The sequence below is a fragment of the Mustela lutreola genome, chromosome 5 (genome assembly GCF_030435805.1).
Source record: "Mustela lutreola isolate mMusLut2 chromosome 5, mMusLut2.pri, whole genome shotgun sequence".
In the NCBI taxonomy this organism is placed as follows: domain Eukaryota; kingdom Metazoa; phylum Chordata; class Mammalia; order Carnivora; family Mustelidae; genus Mustela; species Mustela lutreola.
The window spans coordinates 136864259-136888386 of NC_081294.1; positions in this window are offsets into that span (position 1 = coordinate 136864259).

The window sequence follows — 24128 nt, forward strand, 5'->3', positions numbered from 1 at the left end:
CAATAGCTTATCTGCTGTTTATGTTACCAAGCATGACCTGTAATATATTTAGTAATTTCATTGAAAAAAAGCATTGAGATTGTTTTCTTTTTTTTACTATCACAAACATTGCTGTAATAAATACCTTTGTTTATATTCCTTTGTGCATATAAATCAGTGTTTCATTAGAGCTGATACCAAAAACGTAGGTTTTCTGGAGGTTTAAGCATTTTACGTTTAATAGACACTCTCAAATTGGCCCTCATACTGCTGCATATATTTCTATTATTGTGAGGGTGATGTGAGGGTCCCCATTACCCACATCCTTAACAACGTTTTAATTTTTACAAAGTAGTAGGTGAGAAATGATATCCTGTTGCTATCTTATTTTGTTTTTAAGGAAATTAAGCATCTTTTATATGTTCTATTAATCATTTGAATTTTTTCTCTTTTTAAATTGCCTACTCATAAACTTTCCCCTTTTGTCTGTTGGGTTCATTGTTCTTTATGTCTATACCTTATATATTTTCAATATTTTGGATAGAAAACCTTGTTTTCCCAGGATAGCCCTTCCTTTAACATGAATGGTGGTGTCTTGCATCGAAAAGAAGTTTTAATTTGGTTATCAAATAGATCAGTCTTTTTACATTTGTTTTTGCAGTGCCTGTTTAAGAGCATTCTAAGACATGTGAAAATATATTCATTTTTTCTATGTGATTTTACAATGTTTTATTTAAGTAGAATTTATTTTTATAAATGGTGTGAGATAGGGATCTTTTCCCAAATTGTTAGCAGATTGCTTCCAAAATTTATCAAGTATTGATTTGAAATAATACTTGTTAGAACTTATATTTCCATATGTACAAAAGAATTTCAGGACTTGAATTCTGTTCCATTCATTTGTTTGCTATAACTTTATATTTTTTGGCAAATATGATACCATTTTAATTTCTGTACCTTTATAATTATTTTTAGTATTTAGTAGTGTGATTTCCTTGCCACCATTTTAGTTTTCAAAATTATCCTGGTAATTCTTCCTCATTTCTTTGTATAATTACAGAATTAGCTTACAAAGTTCATAGAAAAAACTGAAAAAATTTATTGTGCTTTATTTGGATTTAATGATAAAATTTCATAAGATTTTAGGGATTTTTATTCTGGCAATTTTCCCTTCTAAGGGCATGGCTTATCTCGCCATTTATGCAGATGTTATTTTATGTCATTTAGTAAAATGTTGTGTTTTTCCTCACATAAGATCTGTATATTTTATGTTATCTTAAACATATTTTAGTTTTTCATTGTATATGAAATAATGTATTATCTAATTTATTTTGTTTCTTCTTATTGCTAGTGTCTAAGTACAAATTTGTCTTCTCGTGGTAAGATAATGTCCTTAGACCTTGTATTTAAGGGATAATCATTTGCAGCCACAGAAGGAGGTGTGGGGTAGACTTGCCGAATTGGATGCTCTCACCCAGGACTCTGTCTCTTAAGAGAAGAATTCAAATAGTAAATGAAAGTTGAGGAGTTCCTAAAGGAAGCACAGAGTTCAAACAGCTCTGGTGGTGTTTGTCAAGTGGTGGTTCTACCAGAGGCATAGCTGTGATTATTCTGCATGTCCCCTTGGCTGTGTCCCCCCAGTAGCCTTCCTGAGACACTGCACTGCATGCAGTCTGAGCCTGTGTTTTCCAGGCATCTCACTGATCCCATGACCTACCCGTTCCTCTTATAACAAATTCCTTCTCTTTAAATTCACCAGAGTTTGTTGTCTTTCTTGCACTCAAGAACACAGGATGGATAGATTTTGGCACAAAAGACTGGGTTTCAGGAGAAATGAGGCTGTAGGGAGTCTGAGCTGGGTCATCTATTCTGGGTTTAGGTACAGGTCATGAAAATCCCATTAACATCCAGTGGTGATATTCTGGAAGCTCACTCCCAGCAGGGGCCAAGAAGTTAGTTAAATTATCATCAGCAGTCACCTTGAGCGAAGTGCTTACTGAGGTCAAGGTTTGGAGGGATCATGGTAGTTTGCCATATTGCACTGTAAACGGCAATAACTGCTTCTAATAATGCTGCACGGCTTAAAGTAAGAATAACCAAACTCACATCCACAAGTTCTTGTCACAGGGATACGCTGAAAACAAGATCTACCATGACTCGTGTCAACAGGAACTTTTGATCTGTTATTTACAGAGCTAAGGTGACTAAATTCCAGCTAAAAATTGGATGCAGCATATTCCTGAAATACATTGTTATTTGGATCACAGCTCACCAGGTCACTTTTGTGAATGCTAGAGTATTCGTTACCTAAGCGTTGTCCTCTGCCATTTAGATGGGGACCAATTAGAGTAATTGAAGGACTCTCACTCCCCACTGAGCCTTTGTTGATCACTTCAGCACATCTCTCCCCTTGTTTGATGAAAGGTATTCTCTCTTGCCTGAAGGTATTACACCTCCCTCATCTGTGGGAGCTGCCTGGCAAAAGGAGGACATTTCAGCTCTCCTTATGTCTCCTTCCCTCTGAACAACCAGACATATAGGTACAATCAAATCCTAACAGGACCTATGGGTCCAACTATAAAATCAAATCTGGGGAGAAGTGAGAAACTAACAATTGTACGACTGTGGTAATGTATAGGAACAAAAACCTAAGAAATCTATGAGGAAATGAATTCCGAAGTTTCACATCCACACAGAAAGGGACATTTTTAGCTCAGGCTGAATTTAGCAAATGTTTGTACACCCACCAGTGTGTGTATAAACATTTATAGGTAGCTCATGGAGCCATTAGCTCCACTGGCTGATGGAACACTGGGGTCACACACTAAGGGAAATGGTCAGAAATTAATTTTTGTAAAATAAAATATTAAAAACCATAAATCATTTTATTTAGCTGTGGTTAAAATTCTAATTGAGAACTTCAACCCCACATTTCAAGGATACTTACTGAAAAACACTCAGTGAAGTAATTGATAGAAGTGCTTTTGAGAATGGATGAGTCATTACTTTTGGTGGGGGAGAAATTTAGAGATTGTTAACCAGCCATTATAAAGCTTGAGTTAAATCCACATTTATTCTGTTTCTAGTCTTCATGAAGTTGAATTTCTATACTTGTTCACTAAAAAGAGCAAAATGATTCTTCTATGTATTTGGAAATTGGTGTAGTAGTTATTTTCCTAGGACCGCTAACTTAGTAATTTATAAATAACTTATATTTGTTATGGAAAGCTACATTTGTTAAACTGTGTGTTGTAAAGAATTATGGTTTTTTTCACTTCTCCACTAGAGTTGATTAAATTTGCTCGTTAACTTTGTGAAAATTAACCTGCTAAATATGACCTTCCTGACCTGTGATAATTAATTGAACTAATATATACTGGTAACGCATTCTTTTATTTTTGAAAATAAAAGTGACATATGCCTAATAGTTTAGCTTTATAACACCATATAAAATTTTGTTCCTCTACTTTGATATGTTGTGGAAGAAAAAATTACTGGTGTGAATTTATCATTGCTCATTGCTGAGTAGGCCTTGCGACATTTCCTGCATGAGAGCCTTCATAAGTATGTAGATAATGACAGTACTGACATCTTTACGAAGAGCTTTTGTTGCTCTTCTCTCTACTATGGGGAATGCTGGTGGGAACACTGCAGTTTAAATGGGCTCTCTGATTTTGATGGAAAGGAAACACCCAGGGGACAGCAAAGGCTAAGAAGCAATTTAGTTAATAGCTAAGTTAATAGCTCAACTATTAAAAGCACAAAGAGCTAGTTACCATAATAGATAGCAAAACCAATCTCTAAACTAAATAATCTAAGCCATATGAATCTTTAGTAGTACTTAACTGATCATGGGAAAGCTAGATGAATACAAACTAATAAACAATAACATAATCACCAGAGTCTACTATTTTGGATTGATTCTATCTCTAGGAGATCCAGTTGGATCCCAAACTCATCTTGGGGGTCGTTCTCTCATTTCTGAGTACAGAGCAGGAATCATGAATGCAGCAGATGCTTTTGGTGACTTCTGTCACATTCTCTTAGTGTACCCCGTATTTCTTAAAATATTATAATTTTTTCCCTCTATCTTATCTCTACTTAGGAGAAAAGGTGAGATCTGGTATTACTGGTCATTGGGTGAGATCTAACAGATCACTGAAAGGGTCAGCCTTTTCTAGAGCTTGTAAAATTAAAAAGAGAGAGAGAGAGAGAAGGCAGTACATACAAACACAAATGCAGGGAGCCAAGAGAACTTGCTGAAGTTCACTTCTGATTGCGTCTTCTCTCCCATTGAAGTAGGAAGCAAGAAGTAGGAAGCAAGTTCATCAGCTGAGAGAGGGGAGAAGGAAGGAGAATTTAAAATTTGAGTATAGGGGAAACTGCCTACAATCATCTAGGTGAGTAGGAGAGTGAGCGGTCTGGGGAAATAGAGTAAAATTGCCAGACAGCTCTATGGGCCCATTTAAAGTGATGACAAATTCAAGTAAGTACAGTCAGCGTGGTTCCAGTAGTGATGTGTGAGCGTGTGTGAGCCTGTGTATGTATGTGTGTGTCTGTCTGTTCTCAACTTCTTACCTTACTCATCTACTTAGGTACAAAGGTAAAGCAGGCAGACCATGGAGCTGAACTAAGATGAAACTAAGGTTTTGGTTTCGCCAAGGGAATGAGAAAAAGGGTGAGTGAAACCAGAGTGGGCATATGAAGTGGAGGGATTTTAATGACCTACTAATGTAAGCTGCATACATTGAGAGGCAAGGGCATGTAGGCGTGAGAGAAAAGGAAGAGTTATGAGAAGCAAAGAATTGTGAGCAGGGATTGGGAGAAAGAATTGTTGTGGTTGGTGTAATAATGTGTGTGATATGCAAAGACAGGAAAGGTTAGAGATTGGAAAGATTGAAATTAAGATTTGGGAGGAGGGGGTTTAGTGTTGGTAATGGCAAGATTTAGGGTAGGGTTGTGGGAATGAATAATCAAGGTAAACTATAGAGCAATATCATCAAAGGAGAAGAAATAAGAAATGAAGAGTTTGGAGGTTGAAAGAATCATCTCTCTGTTTATCCCAAACACCAGTAATTATGGCCACGACCAAGGTGACTATACAATTTCTTGACCAAATGGGAACATTTTTAAGAGTAAATTGTGGGTCTTAATAGACACTTTGGGTCTATTAAGAGTTACAGAAGGACAACAAATGGCTTAAGGACCATAATGGCTTAAGAGGTAGTAATGGAGAGAGTACAAGGGAGCAGAAGATAAAATCTTCAGAGAATAGGAAGAGTGACCTTAGGGTTATCAGAAGAATGAAGGGCAGTGGAGAGTCTGATGGGATGGGTTTTAAGCTGGTGTTGCTTGTTATTGATGTGAACAATATTAAAGTGTCTGATGAGTATAACGGTGGAAAGAATTTGGTGTTGAGGTGAGGGAAGAGTTTGGTAGGACTATTTCAAAGCCGGAGGCTTCCATTTGACTTCTGATCACAAAGATGTGGAATCAGAAGATGTAGGGCACACCATCTGCCTTCTTGCCCTGTCAAGAGTACAAGAGTAGCCTGCATCCGCTAACCGTTATTATCTTGTCCTAGATTAGAGGCTTTAAAGAATCACTGGAAAAATATACCAAACATAAGGAGAAAGAGGCAGGAGGAGGAATGATCTGATGTGTAGACCACATAAAAATGAAGTGAGAATGATCTTCCCTGGCTCACGGACTTGCCCTGAGGTTTTCACCTGTGGTTTAACGGCTTTGTTTGTTTGTTTGTTTACATTTCTTCATAATTCAGTTTATTTCAGAAAAGGTTAAAAGGGTATTCATTTAATTGCCTGTATGGATGCTCGGGCAGGAATCAGAAAAATATCGCAGAATTGAATGGAAAAATGTGGTTTGTTAATAGTTCATCTTCCAGACTCAAATGAAGACTTGAAAAGAACATTAAAATGGGCAAAAATAATAGACAAAAGACATATCTCACCAAGTTGGTTTTATATAACTTGTAATAATCAGCTTTCAGTAACAGAAGATAGTACATGGCTGGCTTCCTTTGTGTCTCTGTCATTAACCATGTGGAAGTACTGGGGCAGGTGAAATTCCAGTTGCATTGTGGGAAGTGCCTTGTCTTGAACAACAGCCTGGTTGATGATATTGTCTGACTCAGAAGGAGACCTCATTCTTCTGAGAGAGAGAGAGAGAGAGAGAGAGAGAGAACTTAGTGCTGATAATATACCAGGAATCTTGAAGCAAACTCTTTTCAATATGTAAAAAAGTGCAAATCATTCACTCTTTGTCACTGTTTCTGTCTTCCATACCATCTCATGAGGTTCCAGACACACATTTAGCTACTGAAATTACTTGGGCTACAGATAAGTATACTTGAAAAAACAAAACAAAACAAAAACCCTCTGCATCTGTGAAAAGCAACTCCAACTAGAATATAAGTAAGTCCATTTATTTAAAGGTAAAATCCATTCCAGGTTTTGAAAAGCTTCAAGTTTGGTTACTTTTTGCTCTATGACAGTGTCTTTCTGTTCACGTCAAATGAAGGAATTGTTCTTTTTGGTCCCTTTGTTTTGAGGATTTTCGCAGGTAAAGAAATGAGGGGTGAGAGATAATGTGTAAGTCTCTTTTGCTGGGAGTGTATTTAAGTACTTAGTAAGGGATGCGATAAACACACATCAAAGGTCATTGTGAAACACTCCTCTTCCCTTCCTTTGCCCGGATAACACCTAATTACCCTTCAAACCTGAGGTAGCTGTCGTTTCTTCTGGAAGTCCTCTCCAAGTCCCAGGGATAGATGCTTTGCACATCATAGCCCTTTACGTTTTCCTCGTTCACAGTACTCATCTTCACATTATATGGAAATTACAGTCCTAATTCATTTTTATATACATGGTGCTCTCCGTTATATGTGCCTATAAGGAATGCTCAATAAATGTTGGTTTAATTAAAATGTAGAGAAAAGAGCTTTGGCTCTTTCTCCTACAGTTTGTATATAGGTCCTCTTTGTCCCATAGAGTAGTTATTTATCGCAGTGGCATTTTTGGATCTGGAAGTGAATCTTCCAGAAGTGTTCTGCTTATAATCAGAAGGTAGGTTAAGTGTTAAGAAAACAATAAAAGTCTGTAATATGCTTGTGCTAACATGCAAATCTGTCCCAGGCAAAACAATGAGGAAGCAGAAAGTTTAAAAAAAAAAAACAAAAACACAACTATTTTCAGCCTCAGAATCCCCTAGAATGGTGTTTCCTTCTCTTTACTAAGGGTCTGTTATGTCCATGTTGCTCCCTAGATTCTGATAAAGGCCAGAACACCCTTCTCTTCTTCCTCCATCAAAGCTTGTTTTTACTGACACAACATTTGGAAAGGATGTACAAAAAAAAAATTCTTTCTAACGTGTCATTCATTGATAAGTATTGGATGATGCGTATTTGTCTCTTCATGAAGGCTTTTGATAAAACCCAGCTCTGGATAAACCAGTCTTCTTCTTCTGTGTTTATAGCTGAACAAGAAGGTAGAACTTAGGAATCACTGAAGTAAATGAGATGGTTTATTATGTGTTATCCAAAGCCTAAATGGGTCTTCAGATTCAAATTTCCTGGGTTTTTTGTTTGTTTGTTTTCAGATTCTCTAGAGCACGGAGCTTGAGGCAAGGATTAATATACTGTTCTTAATGGGGATGATGGTGAAGTGAGGCATGAACAAAGGTAAAACAACATAATGTAATGAGCTATCACATTTCCTGCCTGTTTTGTAGAGGCTAGGAAGTGACACAGTCTTGTCACTCAGCCAATGTGTTCTCTCAGCAGGCAGGGTATTCCATGGTTGGGTTCTAAAGATCTTTATCTCAGACTAGTCCATGGAAAGGAGAAAAGAGGGAAAATGAAACATCCAGTTCCCTTTTATCTCTCATTTCCCATGCCTTTTTGGGGTGCATTTGCTTGCCCTGCAATGGATAGTTTGGAAGCCCTAAGGTGTGGCATTTGACTCAAGGCCAGAAGTGGAAAGGTGGCTTAGAACAGATAGCTCAGTGTGTGGGAAGGGCAACCAACCACCCGGCCCCGTACTCAGAATCCACCCTGGGAAACCTGCCAAAGGCAACAGTGGTGGGTACAGCATGGTACAGGAGGGAATTTGTCCTTTATGGAAAAAGTAATAATCAAAGGAATTTAAGGAGGGTATGGTGGCATTGTAATGTCAGCTTTGCTAGTTTGAGTAGGTTTCCCAGAATTCCTCTTCCTTTCAATTTCCTTTCAGATGGGCCACAAAAGACATTTTCACATGAGATAGAAAAAGACAGACGTAAAGCACCAGACATTTTATAATTTACCCTCAGAAAGTTGGGGCAGGAGCTTTTATAGCTCTCATATGTTGTTGCTTATCTCCTGGCTCAGCTCCTTGACTGCAAGTATTCTACCATCCTGTGGATTTTCCCTCACTTTCTCTTCTGGGCCAAGTGTGTGTTTAGTTCTTGATGAAAGGTACCAGCTTCTCCTTAAGGACAGTTTCTCCGTCCAGGTTGGGTTTTAGATTGTCCTCATGGGTTTCAGTTGCTTCCTGCTCTCTCCTTTTTGCATCCATCTTTCTTCTGTACTGCCTAACCCCCAGTTCCAACATCAGACATGAACATGACAGGTTTACAGTGTTTGACCAGTGTCCATAATTGCATAATGTCAAATACTACCTTGCAGTTACATCCTTATGAACCCCTGTCTGGTGCAGAGGGGAATAAGGTTTTGGACACTACAGCCCCTACTTGTATCTCCATGAACTTCTTAGATGCTCTCTTAAGTACAGGTTTCTTCTATGTTGTGTGTAAGACTGGAGATGCCCTTGCTCCTCTCCTGAAGAGTCTAATAAGCCACAGAGACCTTTCCAAGGTGGTGTTTAGTCTTCATGTTCTGGATAACTAATCCAAAAGGGTCAGTGAAAAAAGCTCTAGTCTTCAGAGTTGGGAAAAAAAAAAAAAAGCAATGCTGCGGCCATGCTCTGAGTTAACCTCCCTCATCATGCAACACACCTTCTTCAGGTGAGTTCATTCTTCCATTTCTAGGGAAGGGGCTGTTTTCCCAGTAAAGATGGCTCAGTACTTTGGGGGCTTTCAAGATTATTGGGTTCACTTGCCAGAATATCCCATTGTGGATCTCAGTGTCCTGCTCTTTCTTCCCTACGACCTTGACTCTAATGTAAGACATCTGAAAGCTGCACATTTCGCATCCATTGCAGTTCTGTTGCCCATGAGCCAGATCCTGGGATTGATCCTCAGTAACGGTCTGCTACAAGTACAAAGATAAAAGTCTCCATTAAAGCTACCACTCAGGTAATTTGGTTCTTAAAACATGCTCTGTTTTGGAGGGAAATGGATGGGATAGCTCTACATCTACCATTTCTTCTTGCAGGGTCTCTAGGGTTATTGTAATACACATTTTTATATTAGAATATTGGTCATACTGATTAAGTGCCTCGGCCACTGATTTCCCAATGCCTTGCTTTTTATACACACGTCATTCCTATTAGTCAAAGGTGAATACTTAAGTATCACCCCAACTCCCACCAATCGGGTCTCTGTTGGTTTTACACAACTGCCAATTCAATACCAAATTCCCTTTCTGAACATCCCTTTTTTATACCACTTCCTGTACTTCCTGTACCAATTGTTCTAGTCCAGTTTTTATTGAAAGCTAAGAGTAAGTAAAGGTAAATGTGCAGACTTTTTGTGTGTGTGCTAGTCAAGCTGAGGTAAAAAGGTCAACAAAAAGAAAAACCAACAAGGGAAATACCTATAGAATAATACAATGAGCTATACCATCACACTGGGTCCCACTTCATGATTTGTTTTGAAGAAACACATCAGGGCACTCAGCAGTCATGTTTTCTTGATATGTGCTTCTACCAGGAACTACACACGTAAAGAGAAAAAGAAGTGAGATTCATCTACCTGACCCCATCCCATCTCTTGTTTCCCATTGGTCAAGTATCACGTGACAAGAGATAATGACTTTGAACTTTGGCTGATCCACCTGGCTCCTTGGTGAGTGCTCTGGAAGCCAGATCCTCCCCTTGCGGTGTAGTATTTTACCAATCTAGAAAATGCGGGGTAAGAGCATGGACTACATAGTGTGTGAAGTGTACCGACTATGGAGTTTACCTTGGGTTTCAGCATGAACGATAGCCAGCTCAGAGGCTCTGCAGCTGTGACAGTGAGAGTGGAAAGGTGGTCTTTGCCAGCAAGTGGTAAGTTCTGAAAGAAGAAAGCTGTTGGTGAAATTTGGGGAGGTACATTTGTGTCGATTACACTGGTGTCACTGATATGCTTCTCGGACCAACTCGCGTTCCATCCTTTTTAACCATTATTTCAGACTGTGCCTGATCCACCTGCAAACCATTTTACTCATTCACACTCAACAGAAAAACTTGGCTTCTCTTTTACAAAGACTACAGGAGCAATGAGAGAGTTAACTCCTCATGCTGTAGACATCAAAGGTGCAAGCTCACCTCTAACTGTATTCCTTCCATAATTGTTTCCTCTTATTACCATAGAAGAGTTTTATTTTATTTTATTAAGATCAGTTCTTCAGTTTCTATGTCATGTCCCATCCCCTCTTCTCTTTCCAGGAACCTGAAACACAGTGGCTGGCCTTTCCCTTCCTTGCCCTTACATTCAAACTCTCCCTCTTCGCTGGTTGCATAGCAGGCTTATCTGGAGATACATGTGTATATGGTGTCAAGGTGGTTGTGTATATGAACATCCCTGATTTTAACACAATTTTATCTCATTTTTAAAGGTGGCACATGCTTACTGTTACAAGTTAAATATTATATGTAGAAATGTTCATAATCTTTACCTTCCTACCTATTATTACTCTTCAATAGCAATTATTTTAACAATTAAATTGTTCATACTAACTATACAAAATATATGGTGGAAGAGATAATCAGTGCTCAGTGAATATCCTTTGTATTTGCCAGCTTCTCCTTTCCTGTAATTTCGAGATGGAGGAGGCCTCCCGATAGGCATGGGTTTTGTGTGAGAAAGATATAAGCCTTTACTGTGTTAATCTACAGAACTTCCAGCGTTTTCTATTGAAGTACATTCTGATACATATGGGTATACACTAGGCATATTATTCTGTAAATCCATCCATCCATCCTTCCTTCGTTTCTTCCTTCCTTCCTTAACAGTGTTGCTAGGACTTATCCATCTTTTCTGAAAGTTGAATCACATCCTATAGTATGACTATATCATGACTTATTTTACCATTTCCTTACTGCTGGGAGTTCAGATTGCTTATGATTTTTGCTCTAGTATGCTTTTTGCCTCCAGAAACCACATTGCCATCAATACCTTTACACAAACAGCTTTACATACAGACACTTTTTTGTAGTGTAATTTTTCCCAAAATGAGATGCATGGGTCAAAGGATTTATGCATGTTTATTTAAGTAGGGATTTCTGGGCTGCTTTACAAAATTATTTTGAGCTTTTCACACATCCCTCAGAAATGCATGCGTGCCTGTTTTTCTTTAATCTTAACATGGAATGATATTGCTTTTCACAATTTTCGCTAATATAATATATAACAATAGTAAAAACTTCTTATAATATAGATTAAATAATTAGGATGCAAAATTATTTTTTGCCTCCTTTGTTCAATATATTTTTTAAAAAATTTACTCTAAATTTTTATTTAAATTCCTGTGAGTTACTTTGTTCAATATTTTAAAATACTATGACTTAATTTGTGGTGTTCACTAGTGGTTTTCAAACTAACATTTATCCAAGGCACTCAGAGGGCTTGTTAAAATACAGATTTCTGGACCTCACAAGAATTTGTGTTTCTAACAAGTCCCAATGTACTGCTGATGGTTATTCCCAGACCTTCTTGGAGAACTGGCCTAGACAATAAAAAGAATAATATGAGTAAAGCAAATTAGTAATAATGAGATTAGGTTGCTTATCTCTGAATTTATCTCACTGTGTAGGGCATTCATGAGTTCTTTTTTATTTCCCTAGGCATGATTTTCTGGTAGGTAATAATTTTACACATTCCTTAAGGACACTTAGGAAACTCCTGTGAATTATTTGTAGGAAAAATAGCTTGAGAACAATAGGGTTAGAATCTTATTACAAACAAACCATGGCTTTTAAAGAAGTATCTTGAAGTATAAAACTGATAAAACATATTAATAGAATGTTTTAGTGGGCGTGCAATGCAGAGACATTGGAGGAATTTAGAATATGTCTCTATTTAAATCCTATAGTCTATGTCTATGACTCTAACTGGGCAGATGAACACTTTCAGTTAACTTTCAATCATATTGAATGGACTCTATCAATATTTTATAAGGTCTGTTCATTGATTCATTTGCCCTTTAACATTATTAAAATAATGTCATAAGTTTTCTCTTAGGAACAACCTGTTTCCTTGACACAAAACATTTAATCCCTACATTAGCATGAGCAAAGTCATCTTGGTTTTTCCAAGATTCTCTTGAGAAAGTTAATACAAGTTAAATGAAGTGACATTGTTATAGGAGTAAACTTGATTCTGCTCCAATGTATATATTTTAAAGCAAGTCATTTTCAAGTTCTAAGTCTATAATATATAATCACTACTAAGCCAGTTTATAATATCATATAGCAATATAGTTATATTATGATATGATTAACAATTATTTAACTGCAATTACTACTTTCATTTAAGTGTTAGTGCCAAAAAAAAAAACTTGTTATACTCCTTATAGCTTGACAATACAATTTCAAATACAATAGGATACAATGTCAAATCCTGACAATTTAAATTTGTACCCCAAAAGTGAGAATGATTACTGTGGAGATGTTTTATGTTAGAACAGTGAATGGCTTAACCTATAGGCCTTCCCAAGGACTGGATCTATTATGACCACACAGAGAAGTTGTCAACAGCCCTCAGTGGACATAAGAGATTGGTCTGGCATTTGGCCTTCAAAAACTTTAAGGTATGATCCAATTTAGGGCATACGATTTTAGAGAGTCTGAAATGGCTAGGACTGGGAAGGACCACATTACAATCCCATCATTGCAGAAGAAACAGGTCAGAGAGAGGCTGAAGGGACATGCCCAAGATCACAGTTTTCTAAGGACCCAGGCAATAGTATAATAAACACTGATGAAATACATCAAGTACGTTGTGTCAGGCAGAGTGCTTTAGATGTATTGTTTCATTCAATACTTACATTTTGATAGTTTAGTAATATCATCCATTCTGAAGATGTGAAGATTTGGATGCAAAACAGGTGAGAATGAGAATCTTTTCCAATATCACACAGGTGGTTGGTACTGGTAGTGAGTTTCTGCACAAGGCTGAGTCCCCCATCCCAACGCCTCTCCTTATTCCCAGTGTAGTATCCTGTGGTCTCCAAACTCTCTGTGGGGTACTCAAAAACTAGCATCCAGTATCAGAAATGACACTTGGTAGTGTACAGATGCTAATTACTTTGTTGGAATGTGAAAAATCTAACTTATAAATCCTTACACTGTCCAGAAGATGACCTTATGAAAGAAGCTGAGTCTAAGTAAACAAGGAATTTGCTGATCATAATCCCATGCACCTCCGCACCATGATATACACACGGCCATCATTTCAAATGTAGAGTAGGTTGTTGACATTCTTTTTCTTATATTGCTTCCCCTCTTTCCTTTGTATAAGATTGAATTTTATTTTTAGCCTATTAATACATCTGAAATTTATTGTGTTTGTCCAGTGGGAAGGAAATCAATAGCTTTCCCTACTCGGCCTTTATACGGTGATCAGATTATAGTTTATACGTTGCACATTTCACCTTCCTTCACTGTTTTTATAGGCAGATTATTTTTATGGCCTAATGGTTCTTTAATAGGCTATAAACACCTTATACATTTTCAAGTTCCCTGATAACAAGCAAAAGGAGCATGCCAGTTCTAAAAGTCTCAAAACCAGGCATTTGATAAAGTGTTAATAAAAAAAAACCCTGTAAGTCATAAAAAAAAAAAAAAAAAAGAAAGGTTAAGTTTTGTTGCTGTCATATTCAAATGTTATTTTTGGCTAATGTTACATGCAAATATAATAGGTTTCTTTAATAATTACTTTATGAAAACAAGACTTACTGGAAATTTTGCTCAAATGGACCAGTGGGACTTTGAGCATATTTGGGGGAAAATCCCTTGCATGGAGTTCTCTTTTCTTTGCTCTGGCTGACTACCGACTTTGTCACAAGAAAGATCACCCTTATGGGGACACTCTATTTTAAGATTGATTTTACCTGTAGTTAACCATATTATATCTGATTCCATTTCTTTATTTTAAATAGCAAAATATGAACCAGATGCAAAGAATGTGGAGGTGGAATTTTCTCATGTTCCATTGAGAACCTCCATTAATTCCCTGTTGTGGGCAGGAGGAACGCCCGGTGCTTTAGAAATAGCCTAACACATGGGAGACACTGTTTGCAGCGTCTTATTATTTGCCAGTGAGTTTTGGCATCGTTCCATTTGGGATTTTCTGGCTATGTGATGTGTGTATGGATGTGTGTGTATTGCATACTCATGTGTATATGTGTGTACTCAATAAAGCTAAATCTGTAAACCTCTGGTGGGGGGTGGTAAAGGAGAAGGTGGTGGTTTAAATATTTTCTATGAAGTAGGTGCTGTGGTTTTCTTTCTCTCAAGGTACAAATTGCAGAGCTGCCTTTTGTTGAATCGCAGCTGAATTTTTGGATGAACTGGCCCCCCCATTCGTCTTACTTTACTGGAACTCGTAAAGCGGTTGTACAGGACAAGTACTAACTACACCTGTTCTGAAGGCCCAAAGACCTGAATTTTTCCTGGAAAAAGTAGAGCACATGTTCAGCCTGCAGGCAGATCCCATGTTGTAGTGAATTTCGCTTTTGTGGGCAGCCGGCAGCCTGCTCCGTGGCTGTCTGCTGGGGCTTCTGCCAGCTGGAACGTGGAAACACGGATCGGCTTGCTCTTCTGGCCAATAGACCCAAAACATCCCCTCATCCCCTTTAAAAACATCATTATATAAAGCAAAGTAATACTTGCTCAATTTTTCCTTTCTCTCCCTCTCTCTCTTTCTGTAAATGGCAAGAATGTTTCAAAATGATGTCTCTTCATTGAATGCTCCGGAAACATACTTTCATGAATTAGCATGAAACTGACATTTTCATTTTATCTCTTTCTGTTGTGTAGAATTCAGTCAGCGGCAAGGACCTTGCAGAACACATGTATAGAACGTTCAGAGGTGCTGCTGGTTTCCTCATTCCACCCTCATATTTTGAGGTTTGTCCATACAAGTCAGCTTGAATTTGATAATATCCTGTCAATTAAACTAAACCTTGTTTTCAAAGCCAAAGAGCACAAGTGCCCCGAGCACCTACAAAAAATCCCAAGCACACAGGCTCAAGTGGATAGTTAGGTGTGCAATTATTTGATTTATACACACGTGTGTTTCTGGAATTACAGCTGCAGGGTTTGTGGTCTCGGTGGGGGTGTGAACAGTTTTGCTGGCAAGCCCTGTATGCCTTACTCTGGAAATTTGGCTCCCAACACGAATTCCCCTTCCATCATTGATGGAGAACAAAGTCTATTTGTCACTTTTCCATTGGCCTTCCACAATGATTCAGAAAGAAAATAGTGTTATTTTGCTGCTGTAATGGGGAATTGCTGATTCATCTCACAAGTGCAATTATCTCTGCTATTCATTATACGAACACAAGCTAACGATGCGCATATGTGGTAGAAGTTGGCGTGGGGAGGGTGGGCTCACCACCCCCCATTACTGACCCGAGTACTTATAATTCGCTTGAGGGGACCCAGTCCTTTCCACACAATTGCCCCATTTCAGTTTAGGGGTTGAAAACTTAGGAATTCATACAAAAGAAGGTTCTGTTGTCCTTTGAGTTTTGCAGCTCTTTAAAAACAATCCTTGCCTTCAAGTTCTATGTCTACTTTTAACCTTTGGCTTTAGCTGTAGAAAAGCTTATTACTGCAAGCTGACTCAATCACTCCTGATAGCCAACACCCGGGAGACCTTACCCATGCACTGTCTAGCTGAGTAATTAAATGCACGGTAGATTTACAGTTCAGTGGACTCGCTCATGGTAGGGTGGCCGCCCTATCTTCTCTCCCTTTTGAATGTTCCCATTTCACATGGCAGCTCTGTATCAGGATGAGTGGAATCAAATGTGAAATAAAATATTAAAGAGCAAACATCAACCATAAAGGGGGTGGCACACTGGGAAAAGAGAGACAAGGACATTGAAGGATTTTGCCATCCAAGCAGAGGAAAATGATTCCGACTTGTGTAACTTTGCAGCTTTGTTAATATTAGAAGATGTAGCTATTATTAGATTGTCTTTTCATAAGGAAATTAAACAAGGACATTTCAGTAACACTTAGAAAACTCACACTTTCCGCAAAACCCCTTATTCCTCAAGAGGCTAATAGGAGCTCAACATGGATAGAATAAAAACCTACTCCTTTCATCTATTCTCAGAATAGTTACCTGGATTCATAAAGACTGGAGATTGAAAAGGCCTATTCAGCTCTTGGCAGCAGCCTCCAGGGATCTGGACAGCATTTTCCCTCCTAGTAGAGTACATTCCCCACTGTTTTGTATGGTTTTATTTTAATGGCCTCAAAGCCTTCTCCACTTCTATGGAAAACTCATTCCAGACTCTAGCCAATCTCATCATGAAAATTACTTTCTTAACAGAATTGAAAAGCTATCTCTGTTTTTTTTTTTTTTTTTAATTTCTCTTTGGTAAGAACGTATATGAGACATATAAAGGTAGCTAGAGAGACTTAACATGTCTTGACCAATTTAGATGTATCCGAATTGGCGCAAACCTATTTTCATGCCAAAATGATGATAGTAAGTATTTGAGAATGACTTTTAAAAACAGATTTTATTTGTTTTTTGTTTGTTTGTTTATTTATTCATTTATTTCTCAGAGAGCAAGAGATATGTAGAGAGAGAACATAAGCAAGGGGAGCAGCAGGCAGAGGGAGAAGCAGGCTCCCCGCTGAGCAGGGAGCCCAGTGTGGGACTCGATCCCAGGACCCTGGGATCATGACCTGACTTAACCAACTGAACCACCCAGCCATCCTGAAAATGACTTTGTTTGTTTGTTTGTTTACAAGATGCAAATTTCAATAGTATATTTGGGGTATGAGGCATTGTCTTTTGAGTTAGTCAAACTGGAAAGAAGCATAGGTATATCAAAGAAGACAGTAAATAAAATCTTTTTTTTTTTTCTTTTTTAAAGGGGTGCCTGGGTGAGGCACTCAGTTGTGTCTGATTCTTGGTTATAGCTCAAGTCATAATCTCAGGGTCCTGGGATTGAGCTCTGCATTGGGTTTTGCACTCGGCATGGAGTCTGCTTGAGATTCTCTCCCTCCCTCCCCCTTTACCCCTTCTCCTTTTGCTATCCCTCTCTCTGTCTAAATAAATAAATAAAATCTTTTTAAAAAAAAAAAAGAAGAGAGAAGAGGCTTGATATCGTCACTCTTGAAATGAAAAGAAAAAAAAAAAAAACCCTCCCAGTTTTTATTAACTCAAACATCCCCTAACCTGGCACTGCCCCTTTGTATGTTTCTTAAAATTATATTAAAAAAAAAAAATTTGGCGGGGGGGATGTCTGGGTGGCTCAGTTGGTGAAGTGACTGCCTTCGGCTCAGGTTTTGATCCTAGAGTCCCAAGATTGAGTCCTGCATCGAGTCTGCTTCTTGCACTAGGCCTAATCCCCTTTCATGCTCTCTCTCTCTCTCTCTCTCCCCCTCTTACTCTCTTTCTCAAATAAATAAATAAAATTTTTAAAAAACACACAAAATTTTCATCAGTTGCTGTTTGAAAAAAGCCTTATTTCTCTGTTCCCTTTCCTCTTTTAATGAAGATTTACTCATATTTTATAAAAGCAGTTAGACCACATTTTTTTTCCTTCATTAAAGACAGAATATTCTGTACTCAGTTTATAAATAGCAATACTATATACATATCAGTTGCCTCAGATCATTTTTGGGAATAAGCAAGTCATAAATACTACTGAATAATGAATAAATACATATATGGAATATTTATATCATAGCTTGTTAACATGTTTGATTTGTCATTGCTAATTAAGCAACTATTTTTATCCTCTGGGAAATTTCCTAAATTTAAATATTGATTTCCCTCATTTATTTATTCATTCATTCAGATAAAACTTGTTGAGTACCTACTAAATGTTGAATGTTGTTGTAGGCTCTGAGGATTTAATGATGAATAAAACCAAGTCCCTGTCCTTGTGAAATGCATAGCTGAACGGTATGAGATGAATGTCTGCAAACAAATAAATGCATAGTACGACAAATGGTGGTATAGGCTATGAGGAAGAAAGATCAAGTAAGATAAGGGAGATCAGCCCTCCCTTAGAAGTCTATGTGTACACCCTTGTGTGGATTCATGTGCCTGTGCATGTATGCATTTATGTTGGAAGAAGGTGGTTGTGTTACACGGGTGGTCAGTAGGACAGGGCGGCCATAAGAGAAGAAATCCCAAACTAGGACTGAGCCTAAAAATCAGCAGATTGCTAAATATAAAAAAGTCAGACGCTGCGTATATAGTAATATGCAAACCGACTATTGGATTTAGTACAATGCAGAGCATTGGTCAGAAGCCTAGAAGAATGAGTAAGACTATAGTTAGTGGTCATGATCATAAAATTAATCCAGTCAGTGTGGTTTTCTTTTCCTTCGTATATTCACCTCTCAGGGGCAGAAACAGCCCAAGTGGTTAGTTGAATTTTACTGGGGTTGGGGTTTTTCCAGGGAAGTATGATGAAGGGGGGGGAGCATTGTGTGTATGGTGGTTAGGTGCAGGCACAGGAATGATGATATTGTTTGAACACAGAATTTAAGTTGGCTTCAAGAGGGATGTGAGGGTAAGAAGACGGAGACGGAAAGCTCAAAAATGTTCTGATCATTGTCCCAGTGCGAGGTTGGCGGGGTGGGGGGGGCACAAGTCACGGAAATCAAAATCCTGAGAGAGGGAGTTGGATCTAGGAGCAGTTGAGTCAGAGATAAGGCCCCTTGAAACATCATTCTAGATGAAGGATGTTGTTACATGAAAAACTTGATTTGTAACCACAGATATTAATCATCACTTTTTCTTGCCTTGTGATATCCCATATCCATCTTCATGCCTCTCCTTTGGTAAAATAAACTTCCTAGAAGAGACCTTGAGATTCAGTTCCCCTCTCCACATGCTGGGCATAATTACAGCTACCACAGTTATTTTGTGTCTTATGGTTAAGAATTCCTTTCACACACAGTTTCTTATTCAGTTGTCTCCAAAATGCTGTGAATCCATGTTTTACAAAAAGAGGAAATGAGGTCTTAGGTTTAGAAACTTTGTAAAGGTCAGAGTGTTACTTTAACCCCAAAGGCTCCCATGATTCATCACACTGGACACTGGACACACACACACACACACACTCAGCCTCACCTCCCCCAACAGACATGCACATGCATGCACAAATGCAAGCACACCACATTTTCAGAAAAGAAAATTAGAAAATTTCAGGGGCACCTGGGTGGCGCAGTGGGTTAAGGCCTCTGCCTTCATGATCTCAGGGTCCTGAGATGGAGCCTCACCTCGGGCTCTCTGCTCAGCGGGGAGCCTGCTTCCTCCTCCTCTCTCTCTCTGTCTGCCTCTTTGCCTACTTGTGATCTCTGCCTGTCAAATAGATAAATAAAATCTTTTAAAAAAAATTTAAAAAGAAAGAAAGAAAATTTCAGCCTTCCTTTGCACTGGCTTTTGGCATCTAATAAACTTGGGCTTGTCTCTCTGTGTCCACTCTTTGGATATCTTCCGCTCTTCCTTGGTCAATCCATTCATCTCAGTGCAGCCAGAATAATCTTTAAAATAAGCAAAACTGACCCTCGCTTGCCCATTTTAAATCTTTCAAGAACTCCCCTGTATTCTTAGGGTTAAGTAGAATTCCATAATTTGACCTATCATACCTTCTATTATATTAAAGTACTTTTTATTTTCTCGATATTGTAATCCCCAGCATCCAGCCCTGAACTCTGGGATATGGTTCAGGGACCACGAACACTTAGAGGGCACAGAGGCCAATCTTTGTTCTAGGTACTATATATTTGTAAGTGTGTTGTCATCTGTAATTATCAGTCTCTATTATCTATCCCCTATCTCTCTATCTATGTTCCATCCATCCATCCATCCATCCACCCATCCTTCTCTATCTCCTTCCCTCCATTTATCCATCCATCCATCCATCTTTACCTGTCATTTGTCTGTCATCTATCTATCATCTCTATCATCATTTAATGCTCACAACAACCTAGGAAGTAGGCATCATGATCACCCTTTACAAATACAGACCCTGGGGGCACCTGGGTGGCTCAGTGGGTTAAGCAGCTCAGGTCATGATCTCAGGGTCCTGGGATTGAGCCCCATGTCGGGCTCTCTGCTCAGCAGGGAGCCTGCTTCCCCCTCTCTCTCTGCCTGCCTCTCTGCCTACTTGTGATCTCTCTCTCTGTCAAATAAGTAAATAAAATCTTTAAAAAAAAACAAATACAGACACTGAAGTACAAGAGAATTAGACTACTTGCTTAGACTTCTATAGTTCTCAGTTGGTGGAGGTAGGAGTTATAGCCATACAGGTTGGCTCTGGTGCCCATACACTTCACTGTGACACAGAGTGTCACTCGTATAGTACATGAATGAATGAACTAGTTACTAGATGAATGAAAATAGGGTCCTCTGTTTAACCATCCTACAGGAGTTACACTGGAAGTTTCTCCTCCATTTTTCAGTAAGAGTTACCTCATCCCTTGCTGTTCAAACTTGTATTACTGGCAGCGTTCTAAAAGACACCTGGCTTCATTGCTGCAAACTCACAAAACTCTTCTCCTTAACATTTTATAACAAGTAGTCCACGCTTGTAATACAAACAAAAATTCACAGGCTCTAGCTCTTGTGAAAGAAACATTTTTCAATGTTATTATTAATCAAATGAAAAGGCATGGTAAGCTGTAGAACTTGAAACACATGTATGTTCTTAGTACTCTTTCTGTAATTCAGAGGGGGTAGATCAAGGTTGAAAAATAAACCAAATTCTAGGTAAAATTTCCTTACATCATTAAAACTGTGCCCAACAGAAATTTGACCAGGAATACAAATAGGTTAAATTCAGTAGAAATTACCACTTTCTGCATGGACAACACAAACATACCATTAAGAGAATTTATTCCTTTCCAAAGAGTTGATATATTTATTGTGAAAATAGAGAACTTCAGGTATTTTTGAGTCCCAAGGGGACAGACGTCCTATTTTGCAACTTGGGACATAGATGGACTGCTCTCCAATGACCTGTTCTTTGTGGGAATTTCTTTTACTGCATCAGGAGGCCATCTCTGCTGGAATAGTCTTTTGTGATAAGCTGCTATTTTGAACAATTGTTTTAATTAATTTTTACTGTTAGAAATTTCTTTTTTTAATCTTCTTTTAATTTCTGCATACTGGAATTTCCAGTTATTGGTTTCACTTTTGCCCTTTTGAAACACATGGACTATCCATCTCCCCACTCCACCACCGGACAGGTGGTAACTCCTGATGTCTTGAGGCTTCATGAACTTGCACTACTCGACCATCCTGAAATCCCAACTATCTGAATAAGATGTTGAGCCCAGGTATCCTTCCATCCAGAGGTCCTCCCCTTCTCCCCATTTTTCCCGTTTTTCTTCATAATTCTCCTTATATTTTGGCATCTCATAACAGAATACAACATTTAGGATGAATTCTGACTTTTTCTAGATATTGTGCTAAAAAAGGTATTAGATCTCATTTACTGTTTGCTTAATTTTCTTTCTTTCTTTCTTTCTTTCTTTCTTTCTTTCTTTCTTTCTTTCTTTTTTTTCAGCTGTTGGTCCATATTGAGTTTACTGTCAATGAAAATCCCAACATAGCTTTAAATCTGTGTCATATGGATGATCAGATTTTAGAATAGGGTACTCCTACGAATTTTTTACTCTAAGACTTACATAGTTTCCCTTCTTGAATCCAAGGGTTATTGAGAAGTATTTTCTTCTAGACATTAATTTTTTTTAAACTACTAACTGATAGATAATTTTATTGCTTTATAGATAAAATCTATGTAGTGTTGGTTGGGAGGCATATATTGAGACTTTGTGCTTTGTATAGGTTAGTTTTCTAAATTTTTAAATTTTGCATGAAGCAAATGCATAGACTCTGTTGATGTAAAGTTTATTAATTCGAACTTTTTTTAGTCAGTAAGGAATATATTTGCTTTTTCTTGGTCTGTTAGCATTTTTGGCAGTAATTAGTCAATAATCTCCAATTATAGTTGTTGATTTATCCATTTTCCCCTTTAGGTCTGTCAAAGCTGTTGTGTAATATTTTCGACTGCACTGTTATATGAAGATAGATTCATGATGATTATACATAGCCAGCATATATATCTCTGTTTTTTCTTGTGATCATTTTGTAAAGATTTATTTAATTTGAGAGAGAGAGAGAGAGAGAGAGAATGAATGTGTGAGCAGGGGGAAATGCAGAGAGAGAGAATCTCACCCAGACACCCCGTTGAGTGCAGAGCCTGACCCGAAGCTGGATATCATGATCCTGAGATCATGACCTGAGCCAAAATCAAGTCAGATGCTTAACTAACTGAGACACCCAGGTGCCATCCTCATGATCATTTTTATTCTAAATTATTTTGTCTGGTTCTGGCTTTCTTTTGGTCCATGTTTGTGTGCAGTCATCTGTTTTCTCTCCCTTGATTTGCAAACTTCATGTATTTTGCATTTTAATATTTGGGAATCTTTTAAAAAATCCACCAGAGATTTTTGGTTAGTGGTAAAGGCCATTTCCATTTCTTTTTAATTACTATTACATTGGGACTTCTGACATATGTTTTGGGTTTTTTTAGTTTATTAAACGTGTTTTATTTTATCCCCCCCCCCCCACCTTCCTTCCCCTATTTTCCTAATATTCACTGAGTAAGGTGAATTTTCCTCTGCTGCTCCGAAAAGTGATTATCTTTTATTAAGACTTATGCTAGGGGTACCTGAATGGCTCAGTCAGTTAAGCGTTCAACTCTTGGTTTTGCCTCAGGTCATGTCTCAGGGTTGTGGGATCAAGCCCTACATTGGGCTCCGTGCTCAGTGGGAGTCTGTTGGAGATTCTCTTACCTGCCCCTCCCCCTACTCTCTCTTTCAAATAAACAAATAAATAAATATTTAAAAAATGACTTATGCTAAAGCTGATTTTTTTTCTAATCAGCTTTTTTAGTAAGTAAGGTATTTAATCACCCTTCCTTCCCACATGTTTGCAGCATCCTCCCAGAACTAATGCTTTATTTGCTGAAGAACACGTCAGATAGGTTTTTGTGTGATTAACTTTTTGAAGTCCTTTTTGCCAGGTAAATTTTTTTTTTTTTTTTGGCCTGGCAATATTTTTATTTCACACTTCTATTGAAAGAAAATGTTGACTAGAATATAGAATTCCAGTATCATGTGCTTTTCTTTCAACACTCTGTTGTCTTCTTGACTGTGATGTCCTTGAAAATTTCAATGTCAGTTTAATTCTGACTCTTCTATGAGTGATTGGATTTTCCTCCCTGGAACTTTTTATTTTGGCTTGATGTTTTTAATTGTCATCAGAGCGTGTGTCAGTGTAGGTTAGTCCTAATCTAACCAAGTTTGCAATTATGTGTTCTTTCAATCCGAGGTCTTAACATTTTTCTTCAATTCAGAGAATTTTAAAGTCATTTCCTTTTCTAAAATGTCTTCTTTCCCTCTATTTATTTATTCTTTCCCTATAAAATTCATTTATCAACTTATGTTGACATTTCTATTTCTATTCTCAATACATTTACAACTTCTCTTTAATTCTTAATGTCTCTTCACCTTTTCTTGATGTTTTGGGACATCGGTTTTTACTTGACCTTAGCCAAATTACCAAGAAGGGATTTTCGGGATATGTTTTCAGTTTGATTATGGTAGATACTATTTGTGACCTACCTATCAACCATTTCTGCTTCTTTCTTGCCTACTTTGTGTGATGATGTACCCAGAGATAGGGAATGCATTATTATTGATCTAAGGCAATTCAGA